The sequence below is a fragment of the Lepisma saccharinum genome, chromosome 10 (genome assembly GCF_977018435.1).
Source record: "Lepisma saccharinum chromosome 10, izLepSacc3.1, whole genome shotgun sequence".
Lineage (NCBI taxonomy): Eukaryota > Metazoa > Arthropoda > Insecta > Zygentoma > Lepismatidae > Lepisma > Lepisma saccharinum.
In genome coordinates, this window is record NC_139238.1 from 52,631,721 (window position 1) to 52,653,071 (window position 21,351).

At 39.0% G+C, this 21,351-nt stretch overlaps 1 protein-coding gene across 1 annotated transcript in view; it reads left to right on the plus strand.

The window, feature by feature from the left end:
* The window catches only part of LOC145993909 (inter-alpha-trypsin inhibitor heavy chain H3-like), a 212,628-nt gene that overhangs the window by 738 nt on the left and 190,539 nt on the right, over nt 1-21,351 (plus strand). The window lies entirely within an intron of this gene.

Consider the following 21,351-nt stretch of genomic DNA (forward strand, 5'->3'; position numbering starts at 1 on the left):
GGTGGGTTGGCACATATGACCATTTTGCACCCTCCAATATTTATGTTACATTTAACTCATGAATTTTTCCATAATAAGTTAAGAACACACGTGCCACACATTTCCATTGGTTTCACATGCATTTTTTATTGTAGACAATAATGAATACTGAATAATAATAGTATTTTATAACATATGCAAGTTTATTCGAAGTACGATCTGGCTCGTATATAGTCTTTTCTGCTGTCTACCAGGGGGGGATCTGCGTAGCACATGTTACTATTTACTTTTCATTTATTTATGGTCATCAATTCTTAATGTGGCCAGTACAGGACGACTCTGTGATGACGCACACTATTCTGAGTCAAGCATGTGGCAATATGGCATTTAGCGTGCAGACTAAACGGTATATGCTACGTTGAAAATTCAAACGCTTTAGACTAAAACATAAATATTCCCAACAACTTTTCAATGTTTTCACATTTTTACTATGTACACAAATAACAGAGTTTATCCTATAGGACTTAATTCTATGTATGCATGTAAGGTAAAGTCGTGTGGTATCGACCGCCATAATATTATTTTCACATAATTGAGGCAATTGTGAAAAAAACACAAATTTTAAAACAGTGATCTACATCAGTTTTTTTCAATCACTTTGTTTTCTGCATTATAAATTCTCATTCATTGAGATATTTCTTAATGCTTAATATTATCAATTTACTCCATACAGGAAAATAAATTAATTAATAACTGAACTAAGGCAGAGCTAATGTGTTGTTTTCAGAATGCCACTTTTAGGTAAGAAAAATAAGTAACAAATTACTGAAAGTTCATAATTAAACGTCGGATGACTGACGGTAAATGTCAGTCTGTCATTTAGCACCATTATTGATCATGTGCGGCATTTCATGGATTTATAACTTGCGATTATATGGGTTAAATGAAGAAGTGCTTTTTTAGTGACATATCTTCGTAGCTGCCAATAATAGCAGGTTGAAATTTTGTCAGCAAACTCAAGCAACATGTGTCTAACTCGCAATTGAAGTATCATTAGATTGAACTGCTATTTCAATTTATCATTTCACAGAAATGGTGAAGATAGTGAATGATTTTATTGGCTTAGTTCCAGGAGCATAGCGAGGTAGGGGGGGAACATGGAGATGGTCGCCCCACATCAAGGCAAAGGGGGGAAGAGGGGGTGAAAGAATTGGCGTCCAATTCAATTAATATTAACGTCAGTTTAAATAGAAAGAAATGTAAAAATGTTCTTCTTTGCTTCGCTTGCAATATAACAATTTCTGTAAAAGCTGCATCAAGTTTATACTCATGGCTCATACTCATGGGGTTTTATAGGTCCATTATTCCCTACACACTCTTCTAAATCTCAACAAATTTCAATGAAGTCCAAGAATTATTAAAATCTGTTTCAAGTTCCAAAGCAACCACTCCTAATGATATTCCTTCGATATTTCTGAAGCATTTAGCCCATATTCTATCCGAACCAATAAGCATAATCTTTAATAAATGTTTTTCCGAAGGAGTGTTTCCTCGCGAATGGAAGCAAGTAAATATAGCTCCTATCCTCAAACACGGAAACAAAACTCATGTAACTTCCTATCGCCCGATTTCCTTACTTCCTGCACTCGCTCTGCTGTTTTCATGGATGACATTCACGAATACAGTATATTTCTTCCGAATGTTAACTATTATTGTATGATGATGACTCCAAATTTCTTCCAAATATTACCTCACTTGATGACACGTGTTATATCCAAAACAATCTCAAACACATTTAACGCTGGTGTCAAGACTGGAATCTCAAATTAAATCCGGAAAAATCTGTTGTCATGAGGTTTATCCTAAAATCCAATAGCACAGCGCCATCCTACAAGTTATGGAACCATGTTATTCCGTTCGAACGACAGCGCAAGAATCTTGGTGTCATTTTTGACGGCAAATTGACTTTCAACCATCACATAGACTACATAACTTCGAAAGCGATGAAAACACTTGGACTAATCTACAGATTTACAGACAGAACACGTTTCTGTCCTCAAAACATACTTTACAATGTGTGTTGTTCTTATCCTTCAATATGGTTCCTGTATTTGGTCAATGGCATGTGAAAGCAATATAAAGAATACAGACAAAGATGTAAGTTTTTTCGCCAGAATAGTCAAACACAGATGTCCAACCCTTGCAAACTTCTCCAAATATAAAATTCTATCCACTCTACAAATTCATGACCTTTCTCTTCAACCTTTCAACTCTCAGATTTAACACTTCTCTTCAGAATCATTAATGGACAACTTTTTACCAGCGAACTCTTGCCACTTCTCAATATCAGAATCCCACGTTCCAACAGCAAATCCAGCAACCTATTTTACATTAAATCTTCAATGCTATCTTTAGAACAAAGATCACTTCTCTAGAGGCTACAAACAATTTACAACTAATTAAAAGACGCTCAGGGCTTCCATTTATCAAAACAAACTTACAGAATGGCGTGCATAAAGCAGCTGAAGAGTAAATAATGTTATTTTGCCCTAGTTGTTATTATTCTTGTGATATATATATACATATGTGTGTGTATGTGCCCATCTTATTATTTTGTTTAGTTATTTCCAGTTGATATCCTGATGTAAAATGGATTTTTCTGTATTCAGGATTTTTCAAATAAATAAAATAAACATTATAGATGATACTTACTAATTCGACCACGCTGAGTTTGAAAATGACATCTTTTTCTCTCCATCACATAAAGTTTCTTCGCATCATCATCATAATCTTGACATTGAGTATAAGGTTATTATCAATGCTTATAAGTGACTTCTATGAATTCTAAAACAGCAACGAACGCACAGGCAACACGTACTGAAGTTACATTTAGTTGCCAGAATCTCAGGAAGTGTCATAGCAATAGTCACAGTCATCATCATCATTACTATACCTATTCTCTTTCATATTAGGAAGTATTCACATAATAACTTTTGTGCAAGTATTCAGTTGGATGGAAAAGTTTATTTCACGGAAAAGCATACAGTTGAAGAAGTTGGAATTATTCTTTGAAACTATGTCTAGTTCTCTTACACCTAATAACATGAAAAAGCATCGCTGAAAGCAGATATACACTACATTACAAAATACGCACCACATTACAAATTATGACACTATGTTACTGAGTACATACAATCTATACAACACCATTTTACATTTGGCATTATGTTAATAAGATGTGATTAAGTGAGTGAGTTAGTGAGTTTATTATTACTGATGTCCAATTTATGCACAGATAGGTTAATCGACACAGTAGCTACAGTTTAAAGTAGGATACGAACTACTCTGTCCCTGCATAAGATAGGATAATACAAACATGGTAGTTCACTTGTGAGGTATACGTATGTTGCAAGTCTGAAATGCATTTCAGTAAGGAGCCCTTTTGGTTTATAAAAATTGTTCTTATCTTTTTTATATTTATGCCTAAAATACAACTTCTTTCACCTTGACGTAGGATGCTGTGTGAAATTTCAAGCAGAGATACTGGAAACATTCCCCAGGTCATTGCCAATGATATCACACCTGCTTCTGAAATTCCTGACATAGCATCAGGAAAGTGTTGCTACACCTACATACTTACAACAACAAAACAAGGAACTGTATTAAACGTAAAGTTTAAAAACACAATACACTGCAGACAAGACAAAGTGAATTTACTTATACATTTTAATGTTACATTATTATGTAGTTGCATAATGAGACATAAAACATATTCTCGGTAGTGGCTAAATATCTTAGTCAGTGCTCAAATCACCGTGGTGGGCGGGGCTGGATTTCTACCACAAAACGTTTTTCCTTGTCAGGGATTTTTTTATCCCACCCTTCAAAGAAAATGGAATTGAAAGCATATTGTAGAGCGTTTCATTTCTTTACTATGTTACAAACACAATTCAAAACTAATGTTTGTCTATTAATAGTCAGTCATGTCTGCCGAAGAGTATGGAGTCTTGTGGATTAACGGAGGGCACCATTCTGCAACTGACTAACCTTACAGAGCCAAGACACAGCAGACTGCTTTCCACTTAAGTTTTCATGGCATATACGAGTAGTTGATATTTCATATGTGTTAAATATTGGCGTGAAACTTGTAGGTAGGTTAGATGGGCATTAACAGTCGAGTACCAATGTTATTTTTGTATTAAAATATACCAATGGCGGGGGTCAGTTACACACTCTATTTTATTTCTATACGTTTGAATAAGGAAACGAATGTAAAGATTTTTGCTAGCGCTACAAACATTGAAATGAAGTTTAAAATGAACGGCTGATTGTATGATGACGTCAAATAGCGTACGATGACGTCATGTGCATGGGCGCCCACAGGGGGGCAGGGGGGCACTTCCCCCCTGAGATTTCTGGAATGAGTTAATGCAATTCGAATGGTGAAATTGTATATATATATATATTTTAACAAAAAGTTTTGTTTTCTGTGACTTACAGGCAGTAAGTTACAACAACTATTATTATTATTGTTATTATTATTATTATTATTTGAAGTAGGGTTACATTCAAGCTTACATTCTATTTTACACTGATTATCTAACTATAAAAGCCAGCTTTTTGACTTACATGAATTAATGTTAAGCATACCGTTATGCAAATTGTATACAGATATACAGAATATGGAAATAACAAATGTATGCAATTTAGAAAAATGTAAGTAGTAGTAGTAGTAGTAATGTAATAATAATAACACTTCCTGTTTCTGAAAGAACAAAAAAAACTAAAATAAAATACCGTTTATAAAATAACTAAAAATAAGGTATATTTTCTTTTTGGAAAATTTTACAACTTAATCGAGTTCTTCTTGATTGTCCATTGCATTTCTTGTAGTTATTCAGCGCTGCACGTGCAGGTTCTATTTATCACCTGTTCTTCCTTCTTGGTATGTGTAGGACATATGTACTTCTTGTAATCAGTACATGCCTTCATGTAATTTCTGTCCACGCTTCTAGGACACAAGTGACATCGCCCTTTCTTCGGAACGTTGAGTACTGCATTTCTTGTCCTGCCACGTGGCTGTGTCTATATTATCCCTCTGCTGATCGCACCTTGACTTTGATTGAACTCATATCCACAGAGTTGCATTGCAATTGTAAACTTCCTGTTCCGATTAATATACTACTCCATTGTGACTTACGCAGCCTCTACCTGGTTTGAGAGTCTAGCTTTGAAAAAGAACGTCAGAGTTCTCAGGGCTTCTCAACGAAGAATATTGTTAAGATCAACAGGCGCGTTTGGAACAACTTCCACAGAAGCATTGCTAACCCTGACTGGACATCTCCCTTTAGATTTAGAAGTAAAATGGAGGGTAGGTAGATACTTTTTTAAGAAAAGAAATGAAGACAAAATGATCTCCTGTATAGGAAACTTCACCCCAACCCTGCATGAAATGAGAAAATCCCTGTGGGACAGATGGCAAGAGGAATGGAACAATGCCGAAAATGGGAGACGGACATATACCTTTATCCCGGATGTCCCAAGCGGCACACAGACAAAAATATTTTATACAGGGGGCCTGTTGCATCTTCTAACGGGACATGGACCGTATGGCAAATATCTTCACCGAATTGGCAGTACCCTGGAACCGAAATGTACCTACTGCGGAGCTACGGAGGATTCTCCCGTGCATAGAGTCTTCTTCTGCCCGGAAACAACTGACAGGATCAAAACTTTGCGAAGAGAACTTCCTACGTTTGATATTAGAACACTTCTATGCGAGCAGCAAATTCAAAATCTGAAGATCTTGGCTGACGAAGTCTCAAAAGAAGAAAAGAAGAAATTTAACCCACGACACCTTAACACGGCCCCCACAAACAGCCAACAAACACCGGAAGAACCTAGGAGAAGTACGAGAATACAAACCCAGGGCGGGAAGCCGCAGAAAGAATAAGAATTCATCCTGTTCGGATGCCCGGGGAAAAGCACAAAGATTATTTGTTGAGAGTGGCGGAAGCCAGGTTAAATAGATAGTAATTAAATAAAAAATTATGGTATGCTGGTATTCCAGTACCCGGTGACATTGGCATTCCAATGTCTAATCTAAACCCCAAACTAATTAACATCAAATTAAACAAGCACTATATTATTATTCATTTAAATTCTTTTTATTCAAATTCTAACACTAAAAAAAACAACTTAATTCACGGTGTGTCAAATAATGAAGATCAGAGTGTACCCATTTTGATCGACAACTTAGCGTTTCTATATTGCTTTATTTTATTGTTGTCAGACTTTATTTACTCTTAACTTTAAAATATTTCAAACGTAACTCAAGCTGCATAAGTCATGGACTGAAATAGGAGGAGTAGGACGAACCGACAGGGTTAAGAACACCTAGCCTCTGGGGTGAGCAATCTCCCAAACAATAAATTCAAATAACTAAAGGTCCTCAACCTATTGCGATCTGTCCCTGGCGGTTCGTCTTGCGGCATGGATCAAGCATACTATAGATTCCGGGAGTCCGGAATCCGGATCACAGTGCATACATAAAACAAGAAAAATAATGTGAAAAGAAATAAAATAAACATAACTAAATAAAAATGACCCAATTATACTAAAATATAACTATGTGCTGATATCTGTGAAGATCACTAACAATACTGTAATGTGTAATTTGTAACTTGTAATTTACATATAATAATCAAATCACTGTAATGGGAATCATGAATATGTATGTGTTATATGTGTTATATGTTTTCTTTTCTGTTTTTTCTTATATATATATATATATATATATATATATATATATATATATATATATATATATATATATGTACTGTATTAATGGATAATTTAAATAAAGGTAGTGTGCAACAATAATGGGTGAACCGTAAAACGAGCAACTGCCGTCCCAGTTTATATCAGAGGCACTGGGACATGCGCATACCCTCGAATGTATGCGGGTGGAGGTTAGGATACATTCGGGGGTTCCCGCATTATTGTTCAGACCTGCTGCAATTGCGGAGCGCCTTCGTATATTTATATCACACAGTTCTCGAGCAAGTTGTTTCAAATAAAACTTCCTCCCTGAATTCTTCTTTGGGTGATCCTTTTTCCATTGGTCGTTGGTTTCACGAAATAACACGTAAGAGTTGTAGGTTGCAATGTCCAATAGGCTCCAGAATACAGCCATGGGACAACGTCGGGTTCCGCGACGGCAAGAATAACCTCTTATGCACTTGTCAATTGCATCCACACCTGCTTTTGTAGAATTATAACAGTGGTTCACGTCAGGCTTATAGTTTGTTATTTTCGTGTCATGGTGTTGTGTTGAAAGAACGGTAACCACCTTTCCCTTTTTTGGCACGTAGCTAACCAAAGTAGATTCTTCGCTAAAAGCAAAACGAACTGTTCCTGGCAAAGCTTTTTTCAACGAGGCAGGGCGTAGTTGAACTGGAACATCTCTTTTATCACTGTGCACTGTACCCACCACTGTAATTCTTTTGCTGAGCAGCTCGGTTGCAAGAGGAACTGTCGTGAATTTCATGGTGATCTTTCTTTCACATTGCACCAACTGTCCATTTCTGACCAACCTCTTTACGATTTCGGGACCACTATTGAAATGTGTTTGTTGATTTTCAACCTAGCCTGTGTAAGGTTCAGCAGCAAAACAGTAATTAGAGATCGAATCACACAAGAGGTTCACTTCAATCCCGTATTTTCCGAGTTTTTGTGGGAATGTATATTGTAAATGGGCAACGACCATGAAAAGTAATCAAATCTTCGTCCACTGCGACTGACTCACCAGGATTGTACAATGTTGGAAATCTGTTCACAACCATGTACCACAGTTCTTTGATGAGAGCAAATTTATCCTATTGTCTTCGTTCTTCACATGTGGTGGTGTCGTCGAAACGTAGACATTTCAGTAATAGGCGCATTCTATGTTCCGACAGTGTTGCTCTATACATCGGAAAATTCTCTTCGTTGAAAAAATATCTAATTTCGTCTTTGTTCTGATGGTTAACACCACAATTCAACAGAACCCCAATTAGGCCCAAAATTTCTTCCTTCTCAAACTCTTTTGAATTCCGAATGAACGAGTCAAACGTTGTCTGTTTGATAGTTGAAAGTGTCTGGTTTGTGTAGGTTACAATAATATCTACGTAGAACATCATATATAAAAAATGAGTCTTTTAGACTCCCAGGCTCTACTCTACGCTTTGGCCCGGGTACTGATGGCATAACATTTGCAGCGTGACGTCTCCTAGGATTGGTCAACAGTTGTGCTTTCCATTCCATTCCTGAAGGAGCCTTCATATTATTGCGTGGCTGATCTATTTTGGCCTGAGGTCGTGGTCGTCTTCGTGTCGGCTAAACATTTGCAGTATTTTCCTCTTCCCCCTCTGACTCACTACTTTCTGTACCTTGTTCTGGTGACTCGTCCACATTAGGATCTGTAGGCCTAATATCGTTGTTTCATTAGCACCTGTAATCCTAAAATCGTCTGTTTCACTATCCGCACTATCAAGTAAATCTTCGTGAATTTCTTCATTCTCAGAATCTAACAAACCAACAATCCCGCTCTCTTAAATGGCTCTCTGTCTTTTGGGCATTTTCGGATTTTACAATTGAATTTTATAATTACATAAAACTTTCAATTATAATTTTGCAATCTACCTTCACTCTGCTTGTCGTCTGTAAACAATGCTCCACTCAACTGTTCTCTGATGCGAAGCTATCACTGACTGATGGGTCCATGTTTTCATCTAGGCGTTACTGAAATCCTTTTTCCTGACGTCAGAGGCCTGAGTCTTCATGAAGTCGTTTCCTACAATGAAAAGCAACATGAGATTGTAATACGGAAATATATTCTTCTCTGCGCATGCGCGCAAATAAACATATGTACCAATACTCTGAAAACTACAATACGTATAGCCTACAATAAAATATCCCCATGTAGTCAATTCAGAGCTCGTAATTCATAAAAAAAACATTCTGAGACCAGTATCATTTTTTATGAGCTAATTGCTATGGTTGTCATTATGTAAAAAAAGAACTGCTACACCAGCAATGCTGTGTACCCGTTGTTTAACTTTACTGAGGTCCCAGTGAATATAAAGTTCACCCGCAGGAGAACAGAACCCTATTGCACGAATGTCTGGAACCTGGGTTAACGCAAACTTGTCGAAAAATTGGGGAATCGTCTAGTTCTCCTTTCCGACACACTTGAGTACGCCCATACTAATTACCCACTGCTCAACTTGCTTAATTATTTCTAACTATTTTCTTTTACCAGGAAGAATTTCTTAATTGATTCAAAAAAGATCAAATCTTAACAGGGTTTTAATGTAAACTATGAAAACTAATTAACACGGGTAGATAACAGTAGTAAATTAACACGAAGTCATGATAACGCTCTATGTTCTTCTTTTCTTTGGTCTTTACATTAATGACGAATTACATTACTCCCTTCTGACTAATGACAGTAAATTCTTCTAATCACAATATATGACTCTTACCTTAATTCCCACAAAAAGTCTTAAGCAATAAAAATCTCCCTCTAGGTATAGAAACATTTAAACCTACTTCAAAATTATGAAAGGCGGTCCCATCCCTTTTTGTATATTTCTGTATGCTGCCTGGTAAAAATCGTGATTTTATTCTTAACAATCCAAACCCTAACACTCACTCACTCATTTACACACCATTTCTCGCAATAGCAAAAACATTAAAAAAAAGATATATATATATATACTTGTTACGCATAGAAAAAATCAACTATACTTACACTCAACACACACACACCATTTACGTAAATAAGTCACCAACTGTTACGAATTTTTGAATCCATGTTACCTGTTCCATAGGCTCGGAATAAGAAAATATTCAACAAAAGCTAATTGACTTATTTAAAAAATGAATAATTCCCCCGATACTCCCAATGCAATATCACAACAAAGAAATCTTACTTATAGACATTATCACGTAGGTTAATATAAAAAGATTTGACCAAAACCCGTGCTGTTTCCGTCCCCGTTACGTAAGTTTGGCAGATTCCACTTATAGATGGAAGAAATACATCTCAAGCGAAAACATCGCCAGCCACTTCGGTGCCTCTTTAATTACGAACAAGAGGGGAGGGAAAGAGTGGGGCTGCTACTACTCCGAGAATTTTTTATGGGTGAACTTGAACTCTCTAGCTGGTACCGCAGACAAAGGTAATATTCATCTCAGGCCGCAAACTTCTGCAATCTTAAAGAGCGCCTGCAAGAAGTTCGAATATCCTCCTCTTGAAGGCGCCCGCTTTCACTTCTGGTCAAACTCGAAAATTTCAAGCAACTGGGGAACGTGACGTCACAGGAGGCAGGTGTGCGAGACTTGTGTTTACAAAGAAGCTGTCCCACGGGGCATGCATTGAAGAATTATACTCATCGGTAAGGGATGACGCGTATCGTACATTAATATATAGACTAGATTCTGGAGAATACCTGCTTTTTTACACATTCCTCAGAAACACAAATTATTGAAGATAGCTTATATCCTTAAAAAAATAATGTACTTTTTCAAGAAACACATCAACAATTCCTCCCAGGAACATAGATTTTTGAGCTTTCTGCTATTTATCTTATATTCCGTAACTTGCGTGTTCAATGTGCTTTTGTATTTTATGCAAATACTGTATACTCTCTATCCAATACCGTGTCGAAAACTGAAGATTGTCATTTCCATTCATTGCATTCGGCTATTTTATTTTCATGCAAAAGGTTAGATGGAAAATTTATCACCACTCATATGTTTATGGAAGTTGTAGTCACACTGCCATGTACTTCCAGCTTGGAAGTTTGGTGTCATGCATGTGTGCCTGTAACACATTAAACAATTTACGTGCCAAAACACTAAATATACTCCTGCAAGACGTGTTCCATGATATTGTAAGTAAGAAGATATTATAATAATAAGAACTACATAATAATTCGCCCGACCCTGTGGCCGAGTGGTCAGTCTGGCTCGAGCAGTGGTCTGAGACGGTTGTGTTTGCGCGTCTCTCTAATAGCTCGAAGTCACGTAGCGCGTATTACTCGCGAGTCCGGTTGAAGTGAACCACGGCGACGCTGCCAACATGGTAATCAAGAGATTGAATACACTAAAACTGAACTTCAGTCAAGTGCGAAGGAAACCAACTTCGACGGAAATACACAATTGGATCAGCAAGACCATGAAATTGAAACCGGAACAAGTCGTAAGTATTGAAGTAGACAATTATAGACGTTGTATCTTTCTGAAACTACTATCGAAAGTAGTGTGTGAACAGTTGTTGCTGCAGTCAAACGGAGAATATAAATATAGTGACGAAGACGGGGATTGTCCAGTGCTTGTTACGTGGGCGGATGCAAATTACGTGATAGTTAGAGTGCACGTTGTACCGAGTGAACTGTCCGATGACGCCATTCGATCGGTCCTGAGTACGTACGGTCAGATAATATCCTTGGACGATGAACGGTATTCCAGTGATCACATTTATCCGGTAAGAACTGGCCGTAAAATCGCCAAAATGAATCTAACTCGTGCGATCCCATCGTACGTCACAATCAGTGGCGGACGATACTGGGTGACATATAGCGGGCAAGACCGTACTTGCAGTTACTGTGACCTTAGTGACCATTTTTACGTTACCTGCCCGTCCCGACGTCGTCAAATGGAGAAACCCGAAGATACGTCCTATGCCGGGGCGGCGCGTCCTGTCTCGAGGAATGTGCCGGCTGCTGAAAAAATGATGACCCCGACACCCACTATACTACCTGTGCATCTGAAACGCTGCGGAGACCAGGAAAATGAGGACAACGTACAAGCTTCACTACAGGGTGTACCTAAAAATACCGTACCAGATTCCACTTTACCACCCAGTGTCGAAAACAAGACAACAGCAGACGTTCCTAACCCCGTCAGTGTGGACCAAGTTAATGTCAACCAAGCAGCCCACGTAGCAGAGAAGAATGGGGAAGAAACAATGGACGTTACCCTCGAGGTGCCCAATAGTCCGATGCAGCAGGCAGATGATGACCATGCAGGTGAAGGTGGGAACTCCGAGACGGCGTCCCCCGCATCAGGCACTCTTCCGAAAACAACGAAGGAACCAAAAAAGAAGAAGAAACGCAGTCTCCCTGCGAACGATACGGCGTCGACACGGCGGCAAGATGGCCCTCATCGTTCGGTGTCTCCAGTGTCTCGGCGACTGCGTAGAACGATGAGTGCGACAAGAGAACAAAGTGCGAAATCTAGTGGCGGCTCTGATTGGTCGCTTGACGTCAATGTGTGATATATGTCTACCATATCCTCGTTATGAAGTGTGTTGTCCGCGTTATAATGGTATTAGGGTTGTGTTTGTCGCATGTCGTAGTGAAATTGAAAAAGGTAAATAGTTTTACGTCAGTAAATGCACATAACATTCCCACCGGGTACACTAGTACAGAATCCCACATGATGACCCCCATATATCATTTTGCAACAATAAACATTAACAAGATGAAATCTAGTGTCAAGCATCATGCATTCTTAGACTATATTAAGCAAAGTCACCTGGATGTAATTTTCCTGCAAGAAGTCGGGACCGATGATTTCTGTCTGGGCAGTGAATATACCGTGTATAACAATTTTACTCACAATTCTCTAGGAACCGCCATAGTTGTGAAATCAGGCCTCCATATAACGGAAGTTTACCATCACCCGTCTGGTCGTATCACATGTATCCAAATAGGAAACATATGGTTTTGTAATGTTTATGCACCATCAGGTACCAACGCTAGAAATACTCGGAACATATTTTACGCTACAGACGTGGCGAAGGCATTAGGTGGCTCCCGTCAAAACATTGTGCTGGTGGGTGATTTTAATTGTACTCTCAGAAGACAGGACCAATATCCAGGATTCCATACATCACCTAGCTTGCAGGCGCTGGTTGAAGGGTTTAAACTGCACGATGTTTGGGTGGCTAAAGGTCCGAATATAGACGGCTACACATACATACGTGCCGACACAGCGAGTCGGCTTGATCGTTTTTACGTTAGTGCACACATGATTAGCAACATATCTGCGATTCGAATTTTCCCAACCTGCTTTAGTGATCATTTAAGTGTCCAACTCGACATGAGTTTGGATGTACCTTCAGTTGGACGAGGGCGGGGATTTTGGAAGTTCAATGTAAGGTTATTGGAAGATGAACAATTTCGTACCGAATTTAAACAAAAATGGAAGAAGTGGGAAGAAATGAGCGTACGTCAAACTGACATTATTATGTGGTGGGACACTTTTCTGAAACCCTCCATTAAATATTTCTGTTTAGCATATAGTCGTGACAAATACGCAGATTTCAATAAGAAATATAACTTTTACTACAGAGTGCTTCACGAACTAACAACACAGCTAATACAAGGGAAGCCAGTGCGTCAAGAAGTGAAACGAGTGCAAGCAGTGCTGCTGAGCATGCACAGAGAGCGTATGCAAGGTTACAATGTTAGGAGTCGTCTTCCTATGTTTGATGCACAAGAAGAAGCCTCGTTGGTGCAGGTGTTAGCAGAGAGACGCAGTGCACAGCGAAAGAGAATAACGTGTCTCGATACAGCCACGGGAAGACTAACCGAACCTAAGTTAATACGAAAGTACTTACGGGACTTTTATGCAGATCAGTTTAAAGAGAAGGAAGATCAAAGCTCCCGTCGCACTCCACTGCAAGGGATGGACCTTCCCATGTTAACGGAAGATGACCGTCGCTATTTAGAACAGCCATTCTCAAAGAAAGAAGTGTACGAGTCTGTTCACAGTGGAAAAAGAGGTAAAGCTCCGGGAATCGATGGTGTCCCGATAGAATTGTTCCAAACCTTTTGGACTACGGTGGCTCCACTGTTCACACGCTGGCTCAATGCGGTGTTTACGAAGAAACGCCTTGGACGAACGAGTCTTACGGGTGTTATGGTTTTGATTCCCAAAATATCTCAGCCCAGAAAGCCAGAAGACTTCCGGCCAATCACATTGCTATGTGCTGATTATAAAATCTTTGCACGTTTGATCACCCGAAGGTTGCAACAATTTGCGGATACTTTATTAGGGCCGTATCAATATGTATATGGTACAAGTGGTAAAATATGTCACATTCTAACTAGTGTACGTGACATCATCACTTCTATGCAAGATATTGAAGGTTCTCAAGCTGCTTTAGTGGCGTTAGATTTCAAAAGTGCCTTTGACTCCCTCAGACATGACTATCTTTTCCAATACTTTGGTAAAGTGGGATGTGGTGATTTCTTTGTACAATCTATACAGAGTTTATACAGAGAAGCTCGAGTTCAGTTATCTATCGATGGTTTTCTGTTGCAAGCCTTTTCTATTCAGCGCTCTGTTCGTCAAGGATGTCCATTTTCCTTATTTGCATTCTGCGCAGCTCTGGCTCCATTTTTACGACTGATGCATGCAAAACTTCAGGGACTCCAGCTTCTTGGGAGAGACCACAAAATATGTGCGTACGCAGATGATGTGACCGTAATCGTGAAAGATCGGCTAGACTTGACTCGTATGGAGGCCGTACTTGAAACGTTACGAAAGCAGACGGGACTTAGTTTGAACCAGAAGAAATCTAAAATCCTACCCCTAGGGTATAACCCCACTCTGTGGACTGAATCTGTATCTATACCTATTGTTGATAAAGTGACAATTTTGGGAATAAACTTCACTACGACCATCACAGAGACTGTCTCCAGAACTTTTACAACTATTCTCCCAAAAATCCAGGCAGTGTTGAACATGAATCGTTATAGACAATTATCCTTACGCTCTAGAATACAGTATGTGAACATGTTTGCATTATCGAAGTTGTGGTATGCTGCGCAAGTTTTGCCTGTTACTGCGAAAGACGCGGCGCAAGTACGAAAGATGATAACGCGCTTCATATGGCATGCACATTTGTTTCATGTCGCACATGAAACGTTATGCCTCCCAGCAAGTAAAGGAGGCCTGAACTTGCGCCAAGTGGAGAGACAAGCCTCAGCCTTGTTTCTACAACGGAACATTGAGTTGCTTCTGCACTACCCTGATAGTTTAACAGCAAGATTACTACATACTCTGATAGATGAAGTGGAACTGCGAACACCCATTTATCCAGGGAAGATCCCTTCCCACTACAACTATTTGAGGACAACTCTTGTCGAGTTTTGCTATCTCCTCATCGGTTCACCTCACATGGATGTCGATGGGATGACAGTGAAATTTTTCTATAACCAATTGACTTGCAGGTTACACCACCAGCCACGAATTGTGCTTCTCCGAACTAATGTAGTGTGGTCAAACGTATGGAGAAATATATCTGCCTCTCATCTTTCTAACCGCGTTCGATCTTTGTGGTACCTAGTAGTTCACGATGCCATTGCGACCGGTGCTCGAAAGTGGCGATACCAAATGACTGACAGTGCTGTATGTTCTAATTGTCATCAAGCTGAAGACACTTTACGACATCGCCTCGTAACATGTCCCGCAACGGTAGATCAATGGAAGTATTTGTGTAAATGCCTTGGTACTATATGTAGAACATCGCCCGATACATTTACTGTAGATCATTTACTGTTACCAGACTTTGTGTTCTTCCCTCTTACTAAAGTAAGAGCGGTCCAGTTTTTAGTAGCTCAATATATTTATTATATTTTAGGACATAATTCAGTGTCAATGCAAATTTCGCTGCAATATCACTACAGTGAGAATTATTACCAGATGGACCAAGCCAACCGCAAAACACTCTATGCAAATTTCTTGCAGGCCCTTTTCTTGTAAATACACCTAATTATGTAATATAGATCTGATATATGTGTAATGTTATCATAGGATCATGTAAGTAGTCCCTACTGCATAAAATAAAGAATATTAAAAAAGAAAAAAAAAAAGTGGTTAGCACATCGCGCTACGACGCCAAGGGTCCCGGGTTCGAATCCTGGTCGGGCTTGGTTGTTTGTGAATGTCCATTCATCCATTTCATCACTCATCCCCATCTTCGCAAAATTTCATTCCCCGTCTGCCTGCAGCTAGTGCAGGTATCAGTTCGTACCGAGCTCCGCTCTTCGCGTGAGAAGGCTTAGTGATCGAACTGTCCGAGTTAGCTAGGGCCGTATACGGTTTGCTAGTGTTGTGTTAGTTTTTTTTTCCTTTGGAGTGCAAGCGAGGTTTTGACTACAATTACCGTGAGCCAGTGAAGATACGATGAAATAGTTCACGATGAATACACAAAGAGAAAACACCTTGAAATTTGTTTTCCGTGAGGTCAAAACGCGACCTACGTCATTGGATTTTCATCGATGGTTTCATGATGTCTACCAAGTGCCTACGAACCAAGTGCTCAGTTTTGAAATAGATTACTTTCGTAAGTGTTTGTACGTGAAATTTGCGACAAAAGTGGTAGGAGAACGGTTACTAAATGATTTTGGTGCTGAGGTAATCTACAGTGACGTAGATGGTGATCATAAAGTTGAAGTAGAATGGGCCCACCAGCGGCATGTAATCGTCAGAATACATGTAGTCCCAATTGAACTAAGTGCAGAAGTGATAAGTCGTGTCATGAGGTCTTATGGGGAAGTGTTAAAAATTGAAGACGAGACATACACTGCAGATCACATTTACCCTACTCGAACTGGACGTGTCTTGATTAAAATGATAGTAGACCCAAATAGAGAATTGACAAACACCAATTGGAGCTCGGTGGAGCTCGCCTTAATGGATTTCTCTCGTAAGGCATGAGCTCCATTTGGTGGCGCAGTGTTGCCAGCTTCTTACTCGAAAAATCACCAAGGTTTTTGGGGTAACCTAACCTAAAACAAGGAGCTGGTAACCTTTTTCTCGCAGTGTTGCCAGCTTCTCACTCGAAAAAATCACCAAGGTTTTTGGGGTAACCTAACCTAAAGCAAGGAGCAGGCAATTTTTTTCTCGCAGTGTTGGCAACACTACACCCGAAAGTAAAGCTCGGTGGGGCTTGCTTTGATGGTTTGCTCTTGTAAGGCATAAACCCCCCCCCCTATTTTCGGACACAGTATTACCAACATCTTACTCGAAAAAATCGCCAAGGTTTTTGGTCTAACCTAGCCTCAAGCAAGAAGCTGGCAACCTTGCTTGAGGCTTGTTTTACAGTGCATAAAGCAAGGTTGCCAACCTACTGGTATTTTTGCCATAGCTTTTTACAAAAAAGAGAGAGAAGAGAGAGAGGGAAGAGTTAAACAGCCGACAGTTTACCTACAGCCTTTTTTTGTCTAACCTAACCTAAAGCAAGGGGCTGGCAATTTTGCTTGAGGTTTGCTTTACAGTGCATCAAGCAATTTTTGGTAACCTACATATACTAAACAAAGAGAGCCGGCACTGCCGTAAAAGAGAGAAAGATGGATGGGTGGGAACACTGCACGGGTTCAACGTCATCAAATAAAAATCGCCTTAATGGTTTTTTCTTGTAAGGCATGATTTCTATTTTCTCGCAGTGTTACCAACTCCTACCTACACTTTTTTTTTAGTTGGCAAGAGGCTAGAGAGAAAGAAAAACCTATAGCTGGGAACAGTAACCAGCGAATGCGCCATATCGTAATTTTCCAACTCCCGGGGGGTTAATGTTTGTATATCGCGACCTTCGTAAACCTCTCTCTCTCGGGGGCGATGTGCCACACACACACACACACACACATACACACACACACTTATATTATAACACAAACAAACAAACAAAATAATAATAATTGTTGTTTTTTAGGATTCCTGTCCTCCATAACCCCGCCAGGAGTGCGTGGTGCCCAACCAAAAAAGTAAAGGTTTACAAATAGGAATTGGCAACACTGACTAGTTGCTTCACAAATCTTTTGTTTTTTAAAAAAAATTGCCATATGATATTTCAGAGGCGAGGCTAACCTACAAATAGGAGTTGACAGCGTAGCCTTCTAAGATGATAAGTATGCGGTAAAATGAAGAAGAAGAATTAATGACGCTAACCGGCGGTGCAGTGTTAATGCTTTCTCTTCTTCTTCTCCTTTTTTTTTTTTTGTATTTTCTAGCATACTGATCTATTGCATGCTAACCAAACCTCTTGGGAGGTGGGCCACGGGTCCTCTACATGTATGTATGTATGAAATGCGATTTGGGGGAGGCCAAATTTTAAATTTACAGCTTAATTAAGCTGCATGCATGCTTAATGTTTGATTTTTTTGTTTCTAGTTCGACATGAGATACACACAATTTTATTTTTTGAAGTACAGTTAATATTACCTAGGTTAATCTGTGACATACAACTAGCGATCGACACGACCACCTGACACACAGACACAGAGAGAGTGAGCAAATTTAAAATGTGATCTATCGTGAATTAAACTAAGCTCCCTCACCTACCCACATATAGCCTTACAGGTGACTCAAAAGCAGAAATTGGTCATAGCGTGACAGGTCGATCTATCGTGAACTAAACTAACCTCCCCCACTCATACATACACACTATGTCTTACAATAAGTAAGGCTGCTATATTACATGTAAGGGCTGACGGTTGCCAACATACACAAGATTTATTGCAAATTTTATTAACCTACGACATAAGCTATGGACATACACACACCAAGCCTTCCAGATAGGCTATAAGCAACTCACCTCTTGCAATTGTATAACGGGGAAAATTAACCTACAGCTAGCAACACTGTTTGAGCTGCTTTCGACGAGTAGTGTTACCAAACTTATTTTTTTGCAAATAGGCTCTACAGCTAGAGGCTTGAAACATATACCCTACCAGAGTATGCCAACTTACCTCATGTAAAAATATTACCTAGTACGGGTTAAGCTGTGACATACAACTAGCGAACGACACGACCACCTGACACACAGACAGAGAGAGTGTGATACAGCTTATACGCAGTTTTTCCTACACACGTACTGGGTTTAAAAGATAACTTGCAACAACCATTTCACTCACCTCCTATCATATAATAAAATTACCACAGGTTTTTGATACTTGCTGCCAGAACATGGTGGTTTTAGACTGGAAATTCAGCCCGATTATTCTATTTGTGCAAGAGAAAAATGATGATGCCTGCATTTGGAATATATAATTCTTCTTACGGTATTTTGCGTGCCCCCAGTAACCTTGCTTTCGATTCGCGGAAGCTATGACGTGTATTTCCTGTTTCGCGAACATACGAGAACCTTTCACAATGTCGCATCAGATAATATATTGCAAGAGCGAGTTGGTTGTGTATATAAATCTAGTCTTGGGGAATGGACATGAATATAATGTCAAAATTATTGCATAACTTAAAAAGAATATTTATTGCACTGCGCTTTCTAGCAAAGGTAAATGTGGAATGCCCCGGCCCCTCAGAGATTCGAATACTGTTAGTTAAACAGCAAGTATTGTCATATGGACTGACGATTATTATTTTTTTAAAAAAACAGACCTCGTAGTAAGTTATAACCTGAGCTGTCTTGCAAGTCTCTCGAGTTTGATATCTGGTGAAGGAATATGATGCCACTATAAACTGTATACAAGATATACCCAGTCCCTGGCATGAGATGGACGAGAACCTATACAGTTGTACAATGGTTGTTTTTTTTATTAAAGCATAGCGCTTATTTACATGTCAGCGCAACATGCATGCAAAGAAGGGAGGGAGACCATAACGGATAATTCTTATTTCGATTTCAATATTTTTGCTAGTCATGCTATCTAGACGAACACTGGAAGATGGGCAAAAGCGAGGGAAAGAGAGAAATGTTATTTTTTGCCTCTCTGCCTGTGTGTGATATACTAGTTTTACATGCATACGGCTGTATCGTGAAGCGAGGCCGAAAATAATTTTTGAAAAGCAGTCTCGAGCATCTTCGCGTTCAGCCAACAAGAGAAATAAAACATTACACATGGGTGTGGGGCGCAACAGCCACAGTACGGTAATGTGCATGGATGTTAAAATTTTTGGGTTTTTCTGAATAGACATACATATCAGTTTTGCAGTCTCCAGATGGGACCGGAGCTTATTCTTCATTTGGACAAGGGGGTTCAGATCAACTATAATTTTTGTTCACATCAAAATGAAACAAAGGATTTTACTCCACTGCTTACTTATTCAATATTTTTATTATTGTAAAGAATGGGGCGGTGTGTCTTATTGTATATAGTCTTCCAACAACCACCTCGGGGGCGTAAATTTATGTTTCTGCATGTATGCAAAATGCACTTAACTTCAGTTGTGAAGTTTGTTTTGCTGTTGTGATTAAATACTAAACCAAAATCTTATTACATAACTTTGAAGTATATTTGTTAATACGATCTATATTATATCATCGCTATAGGTGGTCCATATTATGCGCAGGAGAATTTTTAAAAAATGTCTTGTTTCTCGAACCTGTGACCTGCAGATTTGCTTTTGCTGGCAACAGAAACAGAAAATGGCACTATGTTATTCTATACTGATACAGGTGTACTGTAATCATAACAATTTTCTAGTAACAAAACAACAACTATGTCGGAAAGAAATGGTGGGGGACTTGTCTGTGTGGGGTCTTATTAACTACTTCACATCTGTACCCGCACAACTCATCGACTACAAGGCAACAATTTTAGGAAGTGTGTGCATGGTCCCAAAAATACAAAATTTAAAATCACCAATGAGACATGAACTCCCTTCACTGGTGTGTATTTGAATATGCGAAAATGAGGTACTTTGAATAACCACAAAAAAGCTTGCAACGGTATAGAGAAGGGTCACAACTTCAAACTTTAGACTATTTTCGTTAATCTGCAAAGGGCCAGGGCGTACGGTAAATTGATTTTATTGAAAAGTATGCAGAAGCAGTGTTGGAAGCAGTTTGAAGACTGAAACGGCTATGGAAGGACACTTATTATAATGTTAATATTTCAGTATAATGTTTTCAGAATTGCTTTTCGATAATGTTCGCTACTTAATTTAATCAATTGTTAGACAAAACACACATTCGAATTCAAGGACGGAAAATATGAACAGCGAATGAATGCTTTAGAGTAGATGTGATATTTAAAGGAGGTGATTATTTTTTTACTTTCTCAATTCAAAACAAAAATTCATGAATATTATTATCATTGAATGGTTGGTTAGGTGCTCGGTTTACCTTGTCCCTCCGAACGAAAGATGGAATGTATACAAGCCTGTGCCTCCTAAGTTTATCGCGGCTATGAGGATAAATCGCGAAATGAAACGAACTGGAAATTTTCAATATATATATATTTTTTATAACATACTTCACTAAGGAGGTCAAATGACAAGTTGGATTGCTATCCTTTTTATAATTTGTTAAATTTTATTACGAACGAGGAAAGAATGCATGGCACTTAATGCTGTAAT